Source organism: Cryptomeria japonica, unplaced genomic scaffold (genome assembly GCF_030272615.1).
Source record: "Cryptomeria japonica unplaced genomic scaffold, Sugi_1.0 HiC_scaffold_443, whole genome shotgun sequence".
NCBI lineage: Eukaryota > Viridiplantae > Streptophyta > Pinopsida > Cupressales > Cupressaceae > Cryptomeria > Cryptomeria japonica.
The window spans coordinates 45,685-63,406 of record NW_026729263.1 but is presented as its reverse complement, the minus strand read 5'-3'; the positions used below and the strand labels follow the sequence as shown (position 1 = coordinate 63,406).

Below are 17,722 nucleotides of genomic sequence, written 5' to 3'. Positions count from 1 at the left end.
TACGCACCAGGGCGCGCAACCCAGCCAAGGTGCTCACCCCGGCGAAGGTGCACGCGAGGTGCGCACCCGGGGCAAACCGGGCTCGGACTTCGTGCACGCCGCACCTTGGAGCACACATCGGAGCGCTCCCGGGTTCGCACCAGCATTGCGCACCTTTGATGCGCTGCCTTCACTAATTTCCAGAAAAGGCAAAAAAAAGAAAAAAATGAGATTTTAAAATTTCCGTTTTGAAAGATAGTGAAAAAAACGGAACGCGGGTGCCATCTTGAGCCCGCCCTGGTGTGCAGCCCAGGCAAGTTGTGCGCACCAAGGCACCCACCCTGGCCAAGGTGGGTCACGGGGTGGGTCCTAGGGTGGGTAACGGGGTGGGTACTAAGGTGCGTGCCAAGGTGGGTCATAGGGTGGGTGCCAAGGTGGGCACCAGGGTGGGTGTGCACCAACCCTAGCCAGGGTAGGTCACGGGGTGGTTGTCGGGGTGGGCGTCAAGGAGCCAAGGTGGGTGGCAAGTAGCCAAGTTGCGTGCCAAGGTGGGTGTCGGGGTGGGTGCCAAGGATCCAAGGTGGGTGCCAAGGAACCAAGGTGGGTGTCTGGGTGGGTGCCGAGGTGGGAGCCAGGGTGGGTCCCAAGGTGAGTGCAAAGGTGGGTGCCAGGGTCAAGGTGAGTGCCAATGTGGGTTCCAAGGTGCCAGGGTCAGGGTGAGTGCCAATGTGGGTTCAAAGGTGCTAAGTTGGGTGCGAGGTTGGGTGCGAGGGTGGGTGGGTGCCAAGGTGTGCTAGGTGGAAGCCCGGGTGGGTCGGCATCCCATGGGTGTCGAGTTGGGTGCCTGATGGGTGCTTCTTGTCAAGTTTTAGTCGTCGGGACTCATTTCGAGCCTTAGAGGTCGTTTCTTGTCCGGTTGCCCTGTCTTCGACCTGGGAACCCAATTTTGGTCCTCGGGTCCCATTTTTTTTTGTCTCGCATCCCACTTTTGGCCTGTGGCCTTTTCGGGGTCGATTCTCGTTTTGGGCATCAGAGCATGTTTCTTCTCCTAAAACCCAATATTTGTTTATTAAGTCTCGGAACACATTTTTGTTCTCGTGGACCCATCATGGGTCTTGGAACGCATTTGTGGTCCTTGGGTCCCATTTTGCATCCCGAAACTTGTGTTTTGGTGCTTGATCCCTATTTTGGGTGCCCACCTTGCACCAAGTGCGCACCCGGGGCAAACCGAGCGCCTTGGTGCACCGGGGCAAGATCGAGCGTGCACCCGAGGCGCCCCGAACATGCACCAAGGTGCACTCGGCCCACATGTGAGCGCAGGTCGTTGCGCCCGAGGTGGTGTGTGGGCACCGCGTTGCAGACGGGACACTGCACGCACACGACGCCCCCTCCAGGTGCACGCACGTAGGCCGGGCCGGGTGCACACCCGACGCCCTAGCAAGGTGCGCGCACCCGGGCAGGGCTCACACTTGGCGAACGGGGCGCACTTCGCGAGGGAGGGTGTGCACCTCGACGGGGGTGGGTGGCCGGGGTGGATTCGCACGTGGGTCGCGGTTTGCTAAGTACACACTGCGACAAGCTCATAACGGGTGCGATCATACCAGCGTTAGTGCACCGGATCCCATCAGAACTCCGCAGTTAAGCGCGCTTGGGCCGGAGTAGTACTGGGATGGGTGACCTCCCGGGAAGTCCCGGTGTTGCACCCTTTTTTAGTTTTTCGCCGGGCGTCGCAATGCTATTTGAATAAACCTTTTGCCCGTTTGCGTTCTCGTCGGGGCCGGGCCGGGCCGGGGTGCGCTGCCCGCACTACCGCGCGCGCGGGGGGCGACACCGAGCGCGCACCCGAGGCGCCCCGAGCACACAGGCCACGGTGCAACCCGGGCGTTGTGCGCGCACCCCGGTGCGCCCGAGGTGCTGCGCGCGCACCCAGGTGAAATCGGTGTGCACCTCGGCCAGTGCGCGCTCGGTCGAGTCGCGCACGTTGGCCAAGGTGCACGGTGATGTTTCTTACTCTAAGGTTCCGCACCAGACGCCCGGGACAGGTGAGCGAAGCTGGGCGGGGCCGGGTGCGCGGCCGGGGCAGGTGCACGCAGCTGGAGAGAGCTTTGGAGCACACTTCGGAGCGCACCAATGATGCGCTCCATTCAAAAGTTTCCTGAAAAGGCAAAAAAAGTTGAGATTATAGAATTTCCCACTTGAGAGATTGTAAAAAAAAAAAATTTAAAATGAAGGAAACGCGGGTGCCAAGGTGTGCGCAGCCCAGCCAAGGTGTGCGCACCAAGGCGCCCACCCTGGCGAAGGTGCACGCAAGGTGCGCACCCGAGGCAAACCGGACAATTAACCCAACTTTCGACTTCGCGCGCACCTTGGAGCGCACTTCGGAGCGCTCCTTGGTGCGCACCAATCTTGGGCACCTCGGAGTGCACCATGGCGCCCACCAAGGTGCGCACCCGGGGCAAACCGAGCTCCGACTTCGTGCGCACCTTGGAGCGCACGAAAGGTGCGCACCATGGCGCCCACCAAGGTGCGCAGCCCAGCCAAGGCGTGCGCATCAAGGTGCGCACCCTGGCGAAGGTGCGCACCCGGGGCAAACCGAGCTCCGACTTCGTGCGCACCTTGGAGCGCACAAAAGGTGCGCAACCCAGCCAAGGTGTGCGCACCCCGGTCAAACCGAGCTCCGAATCGTGCGCACCAGAGGTGCACGCCATCGTGCGCACCTTGGAGCACACTTCGGAGCCCTCCTTGGTGCGCGCCGATGTTGCGCACCTCGGAGCGCACCCGGGGAAAACAATGCAATTAACCCGACTTTCGACTTCGTGGGCACCTCGGAGCGCTCTCGGGTTCGCACCTCGGAGCACACCGAGGTGCGCACCTTTGATGCGCTGCCTTCACCAATTTCCAGAAAAGGCAAGAAAACATTGAGAAGGTGTGCGCACCGAGGTGCCCACCCTGGCGAAGGTGCACGCGAGGTGCGCACCCGGGGCAAACCGGGCTCCGACTTCGTGCACGCCGCACCTTGGAGCACACTTCGGAGCGCTCCTTGGTGCGCACCAGGGCGCGCAACCCAGCCGAGGTGCCCACCCCGGCGAAGGTGCACGCGAGGTGCGCACCCGGGGCAAACCGGGCTCCGACTTCGTGCACGCCATGGTGCCCACCGCGGCGAAGGTGCACGCGAGGTGCGCACCCGGGGCAAACCGGGCTCCGACTTCGTGCACGCCGCACCTTGGAGCACACTTCGGAGCGCTCCTTGGTGCGCACCATGGTGCCCACCAGGGCGCGCAACCCCGCCGAAGGTGCACGCGAGGTGCGCACCCGGGGCAAACCGGGCTCCGACTTCGTGCACGCCGCACCTTGGAGCACACTTCGGAGCGCTCCTTGGTGCGCACCATGGTGCCCACCAGGGCGCGCAACCCCGCCGAAGGTGCACGCGAGGTGCGCACCCGGGGCAAACCGGGCTCCGACTTCGTGCACGCCATGGTGCGCACCGCGGCGAAGGTGCGCACCCGGGGCAAACCGGGCTCCGACTTCGTGCACGCCGCACCTTGGAGCACACTTCGGAGCGCTCCTTGGTGCGCACCAGGGCGCGCAACCCAGCCGAGGTGCCCACCCCGGCGAAGGTGCACGCGAGGTGCGTACCCGGGGCAAACCGGGCTCCGACTTCGTGCACGCCGCACCTTGGAGCACACTTCGGAGCGCTCCTTGGTGCGCACCATGGTGCCCACCAGGCCGCGCAACCCAGCCAAGGTGTGCGCACCAAGGTGCACGCGAGGTGCGCACCCGGGGCAAACCGGGGTCCGACTTCGTGCACGCCGCACCTTGGAGCACACATCGGGGCGCTCCCGGGTTCGCACCGGCGTTGCGCACCGTGGTGGGCACCTCGGAGCACACCAAGGTGGGCAGCGAGGTGCGCACCTTTGATGCGATGCCTTCACTAATTTCCATAAAAGGCAAAAAAAAAACGAGATTTTAAAATTTCCGTTTTGAAAGATAGTGAGAAAAAGGGAATGCTGGTGCCATCTTGAGCCCGCCCTGGTGCGCAGCCCAGCCAAGGTGTGCGCACCAAGGTGCCCACCCTGGCGAAGGTGCGCGCCCGGGCAATTAACCCAACTTCCAACTTCGCGCGCGCCAGGGTGGGAGCGCACCCAACAACCGGGCCTGGGAAGAGCCAATGCGAGAAACCCCACCAAACGCTCTGACAAAAAAAGAGGGGGCGCTCCAGTAACCCCGCTTCGGAGCGCACCCTGGGCAAACCCAGCCAAGGTGCCCACCCCGGCCAAGGTGCAGGCGAGGTGCGCACCCGGGGCAAACCGGGCTCCGACAACGTGCACGCCGCACCTTGGAGCACACTTCGTAGCGCTCCCGGGTGCGCACCTCAGAGCACACCAAGGTGGGCAGCGAGGTGCGCACCTTTGATGCGCTGCCTTCACTAATTTCCAGAAAAGGCAAAAAAAAAAGGAGATTTTAAAATTTCCGTTTTGAAAGATAGTGAAAAAAACGGAACGCGCGTGCCATCTTGAGCCCGCCCTGGTGCGCAGCCCAGGTAAGGTGCCCACCCTGGCAAAGGTGCGCACCCGGGCAATTAACCCTACTTCCGACTTCGTGCGCGCCAGGGTGGCAACCGGGCCTCGGAAGAGCCAATGCGAGAAACCCCACCAAACGCTCCGACAAAAAAAGAGGCGGCGCTCCAATAACCCCGCTTCGGAGCGCAGCCGGGGCAAACCCAGCCAAGGTGCCCACCCCGACGAAGGTGCACGCGAGGTGCGCACCCGGGGCAAACCGGGCTCCGACAACGTGCACGCAGCACCTTGGAGCACACTTCGAAGCACTCCCGGGTGCCCACCGGCGTTGCGCACCGTGGTGGGCAGCGAGGTGCGCACCTTTGATGCGCTGCCTTCACTAATTTCCAGAAAAAGGCAAAAAAAAATGAGATTTTAAAATTTCCGTTTTGAAAGATAGTGAAAAAAAAGGAACGCGGGTGCCATCTTGAGCCCGCCCTGGTGCGCAGCCCAGGCAAGGCATGCGCACCAAGGTGCCCACCCGAGGTGCACACCCGGGGCAAACCGGGCTCCGACTTCGTGCAGGCCGCACCTTGGAGCACACTTCGGAGCGCTCCTTGGTGCGCACCATGGTGCCCACCAGGGCGCGCAACCCAGCCAAGGTCTGCACACTAAGGTGCCCACCCCGGCGAAGGTGCACGCGAGGTGCGCACCCGGGGCAAACCGGGCTCCGACTTCGTGCACGCCATGGTGCCCACCGCGGCGAAGGTGCACGCGAGGTGCGCACCCGGGGCAAACCGGGCTCCGACTTCGTGCACGCCGCACCTTGGAGCACACTTCGGAGCGCTCCTTGGTGCGCACCATGGTGCCCACCAGGGCGCGCAACCCAGCCAAGGTGTGCGCACCAAGGTGCACGCGAGGTGCGCACCCGGGGCAAACCGGGGTCCGACTTCGTGCACGCCGCACCTTGGAGCACACATCGGAGCGCTCCCAGGTTCGCACCAGCGTTGCGCACCTTTGATGCGCTGCCTTCACTAATTTCCAGAAAAGGCAAAAAAAAACGATATTTTAAAATTTCCGTTCTGAAAGATAGTGAAAAAAACGGAACGCGGGTGCCATCTTGAGCCCTTCCTGGTGCGCAGCCCAGGCAAGTTGTGCGCACCAAGGTGCCCACCCTGGCGGAGGTGCGCGCCCGGGGCAAACCGGGCTCCGACTTCGTGCACTGCATGGTGCCCACCAAGGCGCGCAACCCAGCCAAGGTGCCCACCGCAGCGAAGGTGCACGCGAGGTGCACACCCGGGGCAAACCGGGCTCCGACTTCGTGCACGCCGCACCTTGGAGCACACTTCAGAGCGCTCCTTGGTGCGCACCAGGGCGCGCAACCCAGCCGAGGTGCCCACCCCGGCGAAGGTGCACGCGAGGTGCGCACCCGGGGCAAACCGGGCTCCGACTTCGTGCACGCCATGGTGCCCACCGCGGCGAAGGTGCGCACCCGGGGCAAACCGGGCTCCGACTTCGTGCACGCCGCACCTTGGAGCACACTTCGGAGCGCTCCTTGGTGCGCACCATGGTGCCCACCAGGCCGCGCAACCCAGCCAAGGTGTGCGCACCAAGGTGCACGCGAGGTGCGCACCCGGGGCAAACCGGGGTCCGACTTCGTGCACGCCGCACCTTGGAGCACACATCGGGGCGCTCCCGGGTTCGCACCGGCGTTGCGCACCGTGGTGGGCACCTCGGAGCACACCAAGGTGGGCAGCGAGGTGCGCACCTTTGATGCGATGCCTTCACTAATTTCCATAAAAGGCAAAAAAAAAACGAGATTTTAAAATTTCCGTTTTGAAAGATAGTGAGAAAAAGGGAATGCTGGTGCCATCTTGAGCCCGCCCTGGTGCGCAGCCCAGCCAAGGTTTGCGCACCAAGGTGCCCACCCTGGCGAAGGTGCGCGCCCGGGCAATTAACCCAACTTCCAACTTCGCGCGCGCCAGGGTGGGAGCGCACCCAACAACCGGGCCTGGGAAGAGCCAATGCGAGAAACCCCACCAAACTCTCTGACAAAAAAAGAGGGGGCGCTCCAGTAACCCCGCTTCGGAGCGCACCCTGGGCAAACCCAGCCAAGGTGCCCACCCCGGCCAAGGTGCAGGCGAGGTGCGCACCCGGGGCAAACCGGGCTCCGACAACGTGCACGCCGCACCTTGGAGCACACTTCGTAGCGCTCCCGGGTGCGCACCTCAGAGCACACCAAGGTGGGCAGCGAGGTGCGCACCTTTGATGCGCTGCCTTCACTAATTTCCAGAAAAGGCAAAAAAAAAAGGAGATTTTAAAATTTCCGTTTTGAAAGATAGTGAAAAAAACGGAACGCGCGTGCCATCTTGAGCCCGCCCTGGTGCGCAGCCCAGGTAAGGTGCCACCCTGGCAAAGGTGCGCACCCGGGCAATTAACCCTACTTCCGACTTCGTGCGCGCCAGGGTGGCAACCGGGCCTCGGAAGAGCCAATGCGAGAAACCCCACCAAACGCTCCGACAAAAAAAGAGGCGGCGCTCCAATAACCCCGCTTCGGAGCGCAGCCGGGGCAAACCAAGCCAAGGTGCCCACCCCGACGAAGGTGCACGCGAGGTGCGCACCCGGGGCAAACCGGGCTCCGACAACGTGCACGCAGCACCTTGGAGCACACTTCGAAGCACTCCCGGGTGCCCACCGGCGTTGCGCACCGTGGTGGGCAGCGAGGTGCGCACCTTTGATGCGCTGCCTTCACTAATTTCCAGAAAAAGGCAAAAAAAAATGAGATTTTAAAATTTCCGTTTTGAAAGATAGTGAAAAAAAAGGAACGCGGGTGCCATCTTGAGCCCGCCCTGGTGCGCAGCCCAGGCAAGGCATGCGCACCAAGGTGCCCACCCGAGGTGCACACCCGGGGCAAACCGGGCTCCGACTTCGTGCAGGCCGCACCTTGGAGCACACTTCGGAGCGCTCCTTGGTGCGCACCATGGTGCCCACCAGGGCGCACCCGAGGCAAACCGGGCTCCGACTTCGTGCACGCCGCACCTTGGAGCACACATCGGAGCGCTCCCAGGTTCGCACCAGCGTTGCGCACCTTTGATGCGCTGCCTTCACTAATTTCCAGAAAAGGCAAAAAAAAACGATATTTTAAAATTTCCGTTCTGAAAGATAGTGAAAAAAACGGAACGCGGGTGCCATCTTGAGCCCTTCCTGATGCGCAGCCCAGGCAAGTTGTGCGCACCAAGGTGCCCACCCTGGCGGAGGTGCGCGCCCGGGGCAAACCGGGCTCCGACTTCGTGCACTGCATGGTGCCCACCAAGGCGCGCAACCCAGCCAAGGTGCCCACCGCAGCGAAGGTGCACGCGAGGTGCGCACCCGAGGTGCACACCCGGGGCAAACCGGGCTCCGACTTCGTGCACGCCGCACCTTGGAGCACACTTCAGAGCGCTCCTTGGTACGCACCAGGGCGCGCAACACCAGCCAAGGTGCTCACCCCGGCGAAGGTGCACGCGAGGTGCGCACCCGGGGCAAACCGGGCTCGGACTTCGTGCACGCCGCACCTTGGAGCACACATCGGAGCGCTCCCGGGTTCGCACCAGCATTGCGCACCTTTGATGCGCTGCCTTCACTAATTTCCAGAAAAGGCAAAAAAAAGAAAAAAATGAGATTTTAAAATTTCCGTTTTGAAAGATAGTGAAAAAAACGGAACGCGGGTGCCATCTTGAGCCCGCCCTGGTGTGCAGCCCAGGCAAGTTGTGCGCACCAAGGCACCCACCCTGGCCAAGGTGGGTCACGGGGTGGGTCCTAGGGTGGGTAACGGGGTGGGTACTAAGGTGCGTGCCAAGGTGGGTCATAGGGTGGGTGCCAAGGTGGGCACCAGGGTGGGTGTGCACCAACCCTAGCCAGGGTAGGTCACGGGGTGGTTGTCGGGGTGGGCGTCAAGGAGCCAAGGTGGGTGGCAAGTAGCCAAGTTGCGTGCCAAGGTGGGTGTCGGGGTGGGTGCCAAGGATCCAAGGTGGGTGCCAAGGAACCAAGGTGGGTGTCTGGGTGGGTGCCGAGGTGGGAGCCAGGGTGGGTCCCAAGGTGAGTGCAAAGGTGGGTGCCAGGGTCAAGGTGAGTGCCAATGTGGGTTCCAAGGTGCCAGGGTCAGGGTGAGTGCCAATGTGGGTTCAAAGGTGCTAAGTTGGGTGCGAGGTTGGGTGCGAGGGTGGGTGGGTGCCAAGGTGTGCTAGGTGGAAGCCCGGGTGGGTCGGCATCCCATGGGTGTCGAGTTGGGTGCCTGATGGGTGCTTCTTGTCAAGTTTTAGTCGTCGGGACTCATTTCGAGCCTTAGAGGTCGTTTCTTGTCCGGTTGCCCTGTCTTCGACCTGGGAACCCAATTTTGGTCCTCGGGTCCCATTTTTTTTTGTCTCGCATCCCACTTTTGGCCTGTGGCCTTTTCGGGGTCGATTCTCGTTTTGGGCATCAGAGCATGTTTCTTCTCCTAAAACCCAATATTTGTTTATTAAGTCTCGGAACACATTTTTGTTCTCGTGGACCCATCATGGGTCTTGGAACGCATTTGTGGTCCTTGGGTCCCATTTTGCATCCCGAAACTTGTGTTTTGGTGCTTGATCCCTATTTTGGGTGCCCACCTTGCACCAAGTGCGCACCCGGGGCAAACCGAGCGCCTTGGTGCACCGGGGCAAGATCGAGCGTGCACCCGAGGCGCCCCGAACATGCACCAAGGTGCACTCGGCCCACATGTGAGCGCAGGTCGTTGCGCCCGAGGTGGTGTGTGGGCACCGCGTTGCAGACGGGACACTGCACGCACACGACGCCCCCTCCAGGTGCACGCACGTAGGCCGGGCCGGGTGCACACCCGACGCCCTAGCAAGGTGCGCGCACCCGGGCAGGGCTCACACTTGGCGAACGGGGCGCACTTCGCGAGGGAGGGTGTGCACCTCGACGGGGGTGGGTGGCCGGGGTGGATTCGCACGTGGGTCGCGGTTTGCTAAGTACACACTGCGACAAGCTCATAACGGGTGCGATCATACCAGCGTTAGTGCACCGGATCCCATCAGAACTCCGCAGTTAAGCGCGCTTGGGCCGGAGTAGTACTGGGATGGGTGACCTCCCGGGAAGTCCCGGTGTTGCACCCTTTTTTAGTTTTTCGCCGGGCGTCGCAATGCTATTTGAATAAACCTTTTGCCCGTTTGCGTTCTCGTCGGGGCCGGGCCGGGCCGGGGTGCGCTGCCCGCACTACCGCGCGCGCGGGGGCGACACCGAGCGCGCACCCGAGGCGCCCCGAGCACACAGGCCACGGTGCAACCCGGGCGTTGTGCGCGCACCCCGGTGCGCCCGAGGTGCTGCGCGCGCACCCAGGTGAAATCGGTGTGCACCTCGGCCAGTGCGCGCTCGGTCGAGTCGCGCACGTTGGCCAAGGTGCACGGTGATGTTTCTTACTCTAAGGTTCCGCACCAGACGCCCGGGACAGGTGAGCGAAGCTGGGCGGGGCCGGGTGCGCGGCCGGGGCAGGTGCACGCAGCTGGAGAGAGCTTTGGAGCACACTTCGGAGCGCACCAATGATGCGCTCCATTCAAAAGTTTCCTGAAAAGGCAAAAAAAGTTGAGATTATAGAATTTCCCACTTGAGAGATTGTAAAAAAAAAAAATTTAAAATGAAGGAAACGCGGGTGCCAAGGTGTGCGCAGCCCAGCCAAGGTGTGCGCACCAAGGCGCCCACCCTGGCGAAGGTGCACGCAAGGTGCGCACCCGAGGCAAACCGGACAATTAACCCAACTTTCGACTTCGCGCGCACCTTGGAGCGCACTTCGGAGCGCTCCTTGGTGCGCACCAATCTTGGGCACCTCGGAGTGCACCATGGCGCCCACCAAGGTGCGCACCCGGGGCAAACCGAGCTCCGACTTCGTGCGCACCTTGGAGCGCACGAAAGGTGCGCACCATGGCGCCCACCAAGGTGCGCAGCCCAGCCAAGGCGTGCGCATCAAGGTGCGCACCCTGGCGAAGGTGCGCACCCGGGGCAAACCGAGCTCCGACTTCGTGCGCACCTTGGAGCGCACAAAAGGTGCGCAACCCAGCCAAGGTGTGCGCACCCCGGTCAAACCGAGCTCCGAATCGTGCGCACCAGAGGTGCACGCCATCGTGCGCACCTTGGAGCACACTTCGGAGCCCTCCTTGGTGCGCGCCGATGTTGCGCACCTCGGAGCGCACCCGGGGAAAACAATGCAATTAACCCGACTTTCGACTTCGTGGGCACCTCGGAGCGCTCTCGGGTTCGCACCTCGGAGCACACCGAGGTGCGCACCTTTGATGCGCTGCCTTCACCAATTTCCAGAAAAGGCAAGAAAACATTGAGAAGGTGTGCGCACCGAGGTGCCCACCCTGGCGAAGGTGCACGCGAGGTGCGCACCCGGGGCAAACCGGGCTCCGACTTCGTGCACGCCGCACCTTGGAGCACACTTCGGAGCGCTCCTTGGTGCGCACCAGGGCGCGCAACCCAGCCGAGGTGCCCACCCCGGCGAAGGTGCACGCGAGGTGCGCACCCGGGGCAAACCGGGCTCCGACTTCGTGCACGCCATGGTGCCCACCGCGGCGAAGGTGCACGCGAGGTGCGCACCCGGGGCAAACCGGGCTCCGACTTCGTGCACGCCGCACCTTGGAGCACACTTCGGAGCGCTCCTTGGTGCGCACCATGGTGCCCACCAGGGCGCGCAACCCCGCCGAAGGTGCACGCGAGGTGCGCACCCGGGGCAAACCGGGCTCCGACTTCGTGCACGCCGCACCTTGGAGCACACTTCGGAGCGCTCCTTGGTGCGCACCATGGTGCCCACCAGGGCGCGCAACCCCGCCGAAGGTGCACGCGAGGTGCGCACCCGGGGCAAACCGGGCTCCGACTTCGTGCACGCCATGGTGCGCACCGCGGCGAAGGTGCGCACCCGGGGCAAACCGGGCTCCGACTTCGTGCACGCCGCACCTTGGAGCACACTTCGGAGCGCTCCTTGGTGCGCACCAGGGCGCGCAACCCAGCCGAGGTGCCCACCCCGGCGAAGGTGCACGCGAGGTGCGTACCCGGGGCAAACCGGGCTCCGACTTCGTGCACGCCGCACCTTGGAGCACACTTCGGAGCGCTCCTTGGTGCGCACCATGGTGCCCACCAGGCCGCGCAACCCAGCCAAGGTGTGCGCACCAAGGTGCACGCGAGGTGCGCACCCGGGGCAAACCGGGGTCCGACTTCGTGCACGCCGCACCTTGGAGCACACATCGGGGCGCTCCCGGGTTCGCACCGGCGTTGCGCACCGTGGTGGGCACCTCGGAGCACACCAAGGTGGGCAGCGAGGTGCGCACCTTTGATGCGATGCCTTCACTAATTTCCATAAAAGGCAAAAAAAAAACGAGATTTTAAAATTTCCGTTTTGAAAGATAGTGAGAAAAAGGGAATGCTGGTGCCATCTTGAGCCCGCCCTGGTGCGCAGCCCAGCCAAGGTGTGCGCACCAAGGTGCCCACCCTGGCGAAGGTGCGCGCCCGGGCAATTAACCCAACTTCCAACTTCGCGCGCGCCAGGGTGGGAGCGCACCCAACAACCGGGCCTGGGAAGAGCCAATGCGAGAAACCCCACCAAACGCTCTGACAAAAAAAGAGGGGGCGCTCCAGTAACCCCGCTTCGGAGCGCACCCTGGGCAAACCCAGCCAAGGTGCCCACCCCGGCCAAGGTGCAGGCGAGGTGCGCACCCGGGGCAAACCGGGCTCCGACAACGTGCACGCCGCACCTTGGAGCACACTTCGTAGCGCTCCCGGGTGCGCACCTCAGAGCACACCAAGGTGGGCAGCGAGGTGCGCACCTTTGATGCGCTGCCTTCACTAATTTCCAGAAAAGGCAAAAAAAAAAGGAGATTTTAAAATTTCCGTTTTGAAAGATAGTGAAAAAAACGGAACGCGCGTGCCATCTTGAGCCCGCCCTGGTGCGCAGCCCAGGTAAGGTGCCCACCCTGGCAAAGGTGCGCACCCGGGCAATTAACCCTACTTCCGACTTCGTGCGCGCCAGGGTGGCAACCGGGCCTCGGAAGAGCCAATGCGAGAAACCCCACCAAACGCTCCGACAAAAAAAGAGGCGGCGCTCCAATAACCCCGCTTCGGAGCGCAGCCGGGGCAAACCCAGCCAAGGTGCCCACCCCGACGAAGGTGCACGCGAGGTGCGCACCCGGGGCAAACCGGGCTCCGACAACGTGCACGCAGCACCTTGGAGCACACTTCGAAGCACTCCCGGGTGCCCACCGGCGTTGCGCACCGTGGTGGGCAGCGAGGTGCGCACCTTTGATGCGCTGCCTTCACTAATTTCCAGAAAAAGGCAAAAAAAAATGAGATTTTAAAATTTCCGTTTTGAAAGATAGTGAAAAAAAAGGAACGCGGGTGCCATCTTGAGCCCGCCCTGGTGCGCAGCCCAGGCAAGGCATGCGCACCAAGGTGCCCACCCGAGGTGCACACCCGGGGCAAACCGGGCTCCGACTTCGTGCAGGCCGCACCTTGGAGCACACTTCGGAGCGCTCCTTGGTGCGCACCATGGTGCCCACCAGGGCGCGCAACCCAGCCAAGGTCTGCACACTAAGGTGCCCACCCCGGCGAAGGTGCACGCGAGGTGCGCACCCGGGGCAAACCGGGCTCCGACTTCGTGCACGCCATGGTGCCCACCGCGGCGAAGGTGCACGCGAGGTGCGCACCCGGGGCAAACCGGGCTCCGACTTCGTGCACGCCGCACCTTGGAGCACACTTCGGAGCGCTCCTTGGTGCGCACCATGGTGCCCACCAGGGCGCGCAACCCAGCCAAGGTGTGCGCACCAAGGTGCACGCGAGGTGCGCACCCGGGGCAAACCGGGGTCCGACTTCGTGCACGCCGCACCTTGGAGCACACATCGGAGCGCTCCCAGGTTCGCACCAGCGTTGCGCACCTTTGATGCGCTGCCTTCACTAATTTCCAGAAAAGGCAAAAAAAAACGATATTTTAAAATTTCCGTTCTGAAAGATAGTGAAAAAAACGGAACGCGGGTGCCATCTTGAGCCCTTCCTGGTGCGCAGCCCAGGCAAGTTGTGCGCACCAAGGTGCCCACCCTGGCGGAGGTGCGCGCCCGGGGCAAACCGGGCTCCGACTTCGTGCACTGCATGGTGCCCACCAAGGCGCGCAACCCAGCCAAGGTGCCCACCGCAGCGAAGGTGCACGCGAGGTGCACACCCGGGGCAAACCGGGCTCCGACTTCGTGCACGCCGCACCTTGGAGCACACTTCAGAGCGCTCCTTGGTGCGCACCAGGGCGCGCAACCCAGCCGAGGTGCCCACCCCGGCGAAGGTGCACGCGAGGTGCGCACCCGGGGCAAACCGGGCTCCGACTTCGTGCACGCCATGGTGCCCACCGCGGCGAAGGTGCGCACCCGGGGCAAACCGGGCTCCGACTTCGTGCACGCCGCACCTTGGAGCACACTTCGGAGCGCTCCTTGGTGCGCACCATGGTGCCCACCAGGCCGCGCAACCCAGCCAAGGTGTGCGCACCAAGGTGCACGCGAGGTGCGCACCCGGGGCAAACCGGGGTCCGACTTCGTGCACGCCGCACCTTGGAGCACACATCGGGGCGCTCCCGGGTTCGCACCGGCGTTGCGCACCGTGGTGGGCACCTCGGAGCACACCAAGGTGGGCAGCGAGGTGCGCACCTTTGATGCGATGCCTTCACTAATTTCCATAAAAGGCAAAAAAAAAACGAGATTTTAAAATTTCCGTTTTGAAAGATAGTGAGAAAAAGGGAATGCTGGTGCCATCTTGAGCCCGCCCTGGTGCGCAGCCCAGCCAAGGTTTGCGCACCAAGGTGCCCACCCTGGCGAAGGTGCGCGCCCGGGCAATTAACCCAACTTCCAACTTCGCGCGCGCCAGGGTGGGAGCGCACCCAACAACCGGGCCTGGGAAGAGCCAATGCGAGAAACCCCACCAAACTCTCTGACAAAAAAAGAGGGGGCGCTCCAGTAACCCCGCTTCGGAGCGCACCCTGGGCAAACCCAGCCAAGGTGCCCACCCCGGCCAAGGTGCAGGCGAGGTGCGCACCCGGGGCAAACCGGGCTCCGACAACGTGCACGCCGCACCTTGGAGCACACTTCGTAGCGCTCCCGGGTGCGCACCTCAGAGCACACCAAGGTGGGCAGCGAGGTGCGCACCTTTGATGCGCTGCCTTCACTAATTTCCAGAAAAGGCAAAAAAAAAAGGAGATTTTAAAATTTCCGTTTTGAAAGATAGTGAAAAAAACGGAACGCGCGTGCCATCTTGAGCCCGCCCTGGTGCGCAGCCCAGGTAAGGTGCCACCCTGGCAAAGGTGCGCACCCGGGCAATTAACCCTACTTCCGACTTCGTGCGCGCCAGGGTGGCAACCGGGCCTCGGAAGAGCCAATGCGAGAAACCCCACCAAACGCTCCGACAAAAAAAGAGGCGGCGCTCCAATAACCCCGCTTCGGAGCGCAGCCGGGGCAAACCAAGCCAAGGTGCCCACCCCGACGAAGGTGCACGCGAGGTGCGCACCCGGGGCAAACCGGGCTCCGACAACGTGCACGCAGCACCTTGGAGCACACTTCGAAGCACTCCCGGGTGCCCACCGGCGTTGCGCACCGTGGTGGGCAGCGAGGTGCGCACCTTTGATGCGCTGCCTTCACTAATTTCCAGAAAAAGGCAAAAAAAAATGAGATTTTAAAATTTCCGTTTTGAAAGATAGTGAAAAAAAAGGAACGCGGGTGCCATCTTGAGCCCGCCCTGGTGCGCAGCCCAGGCAAGGCATGCGCACCAAGGTGCCCACCCGAGGTGCACACCCGGGGCAAACCGGGCTCCGACTTCGTGCAGGCCGCACCTTGGAGCACACTTCGGAGCGCTCCTTGGTGCGCACCATGGTGCCCACCAGGGCGCACCCGAGGCAAACCGGGCTCCGACTTCGTGCACGCCGCACCTTGGAGCACACATCGGAGCGCTCCCAGGTTCGCACCAGCGTTGCGCACCTTTGATGCGCTGCCTTCACTAATTTCCAGAAAAGGCAAAAAAAAACGATATTTTAAAATTTCCGTTCTGAAAGATAGTGAAAAAAACGGAACGCGGGTGCCATCTTGAGCCCTTCCTGATGCGCAGCCCAGGCAAGTTGTGCGCACCAAGGTGCCCACCCTGGCGGAGGTGCGCGCCCGGGGCAAACCGGGCTCCGACTTCGTGCACTGCATGGTGCCCACCAAGGCGCGCAACCCAGCCAAGGTGCCCACCGCAGCGAAGGTGCACGCGAGGTGCACACCCGGGGCAAACCGGGCTCCGACTTCGTGCACGCCGCACCTTGGAGCACACTTCAGAGCGCTCCTTGGTACGCACCAGGGCGCGCAACCCAGCCAAGGTGCTCACCCCGGCGAAGGTGCACGCGAGGTGCGCACCCGGGGCAAACCGGGCTCGGACTTCGTGCACGCCGCACCTTGGAGCACACATCGGAGCGCTCCCGGGTTCGCACCAGCATTGCGCACCTTTGATGCGCTGCCTTCACTAATTTCCAGAAAAGGCAAAAAAAAGAAAAAAATGAGATTTTAAAATTTCCGTTTTGAAAGATAGTGAAAAAAACGGAACGCGGGTGCCATCTTGAGCCCGCCCTGGTGTGCAGCCCAGGCAAGTTGTGCGCACCAAGGCACCCACCCTGGCCAAGGTGGGTCACGGGGTGGGTCCTAGGGTGGGTAACGGGGTGGGTACTAAGGTGCGTGCCAAGGTGGGTCATAGGGTGGGTGCCAAGGTGGGCACCAGGGTGGGTGTGCACCAACCCTAGCCAGGGTAGGTCACGGGGTGGTTGTCGGGGTGGGCGTCAAGGAGCCAAGGTGGGTGGCAAGTAGCCAAGTTGCGTGCCAAGGTGGGTGTCGGGGTGGGTGCCAAGGATCCAAGGTGGGTGCCAAGGAACCAAGGTGGGTGTCTGGGTGGGTGCCGAGGTGGGAGCCAGGGTGGGTCCCAAGGTGAGTGCAAAGGTGGGTGCCAGGGTCAAGGTGAGTGCCAATGTGGGTTCCAAGGTGCCAGGGTCAGGGTGAGTGCCAATGTGGGTTCAAAGGTGCTAAGTTGGGTGCGAGGTTGGGTGCGAGGGTGGGTGGGTGCCAAGGTGTGCTAGGTGGAAGCCCGGGTGGGTCGGCATCCCATGGGTGTCGAGTTGGGTGCCTGATGGGTGCTTCTTGTCAAGTTTTAGTCGTCGGGACTCATTTCGAGCCTTAGAGGTCGTTTCTTGTCCGGTTGCCCTGTCTTCGACCTGGGAACCCAATTTTGGTCCTCGGGTCCCATTTTTTTTTGTCTCGCATCCCACTTTTGGCCTGTGGCCTTTTCGGGGTCGATTCTCGTTTTGGGCATCAGAGCATGTTTCTTCTCCTAAAACCCAATATTTGTTTATTAAGTCTCGGAACACATTTTTGTTCTCGTGGACCCATCATGGGTCTTGGAACGCATTTGTGGTCCTTGGGTCCCATTTTGCATCCCGAAACTTGTGTTTTGGTGCTTGATCCCTATTTTGGGTGCCCACCTTGCACCAAGTGCGCACCCGGGGCAAACCGAGCGCCTTGGTGCACCGGGGCAAGATCGAGCGTGCACCCGAGGCGCCCCGAACATGCACCAAGGTGCACTCGGCCCACATGTGAGCGCAGGTCGTTGCGCCCGAGGTGGTGTGTGGGCACCGCGTTGCAGACGGGACACTGCACGCACACGACGCCCCCTCCAGGTGCACGCACGTAGGCCGGGCCGGGTGCACACCCGACGCCCTAGCAAGGTGCGCGCACCCGGGCAGGGCTCACACTTGGCGAACGGGGCGCACTTCGCGAGGGAGGGTGTGCACCTCGACGGGGGTGGGTGGCCGGGGTGGATTCGCACGTGGGTCGCGGTTTGCTAAGTACACACTGCGACAAGCTCATAACGGGTGCGATCATACCAGCGTTAGTGCACCGGATCCCATCAGAACTCCGCAGTTAAGCGCGCTTGGGCCGGAGTAGTACTGGGATGGGTGACCTCCCGGGAAGTCCCGGTGTTGCACCCTTTTTTAGTTTTTCGCCGGGCGTCGCAATGCTATTTGAATAAACCTTTTGCCCGTTTGCGTTCTCGTCGGGGCCGGGCCGGGCCGGGGTGCGCTGCCCGCACTACCGCGCGCGCGGGGGCGACACCGAGCGCGCACCCGAGGCGCCCCGAGCACACAGGCCACGGTGCAACCCGGGCGTTGTGCGCGCACCCCGGTGCGCCCG

The 17,722-nt window shown here is 62.7% G+C and overlaps 3 non-coding genes across 3 annotated transcripts; all 3 read left to right on the top strand.

Moving 5' to 3' along the window:
* Nucleotides 1–1,566: 1,566 nt before the first annotated feature.
* LOC131871672 (5S ribosomal RNA) lies at nucleotides 1,567–1,685 on the top strand. Its single transcript, XR_009369883.1, has one exon. It is a non-coding gene; the product is annotated as a 5S ribosomal RNA (ribosomal RNA).
* Nucleotides 1,686–9,491: 7,806 nt separating this feature from the next.
* Nucleotides 9,492–9,610, top strand: LOC131871671 (5S ribosomal RNA). Its single transcript, XR_009369882.1, has one exon. It is a non-coding gene; the product is annotated as a 5S ribosomal RNA (ribosomal RNA).
* Nucleotides 9,611–17,401: 7,791 nt separating this feature from the next.
* On the top strand, nucleotides 17,402–17,520 carry LOC131871670 (5S ribosomal RNA). The gene has a single exon (XR_009369881.1). It is a non-coding gene; the product is annotated as a 5S ribosomal RNA (ribosomal RNA).
* Nucleotides 17,521–17,722: the final 202 nt, after the last annotated feature.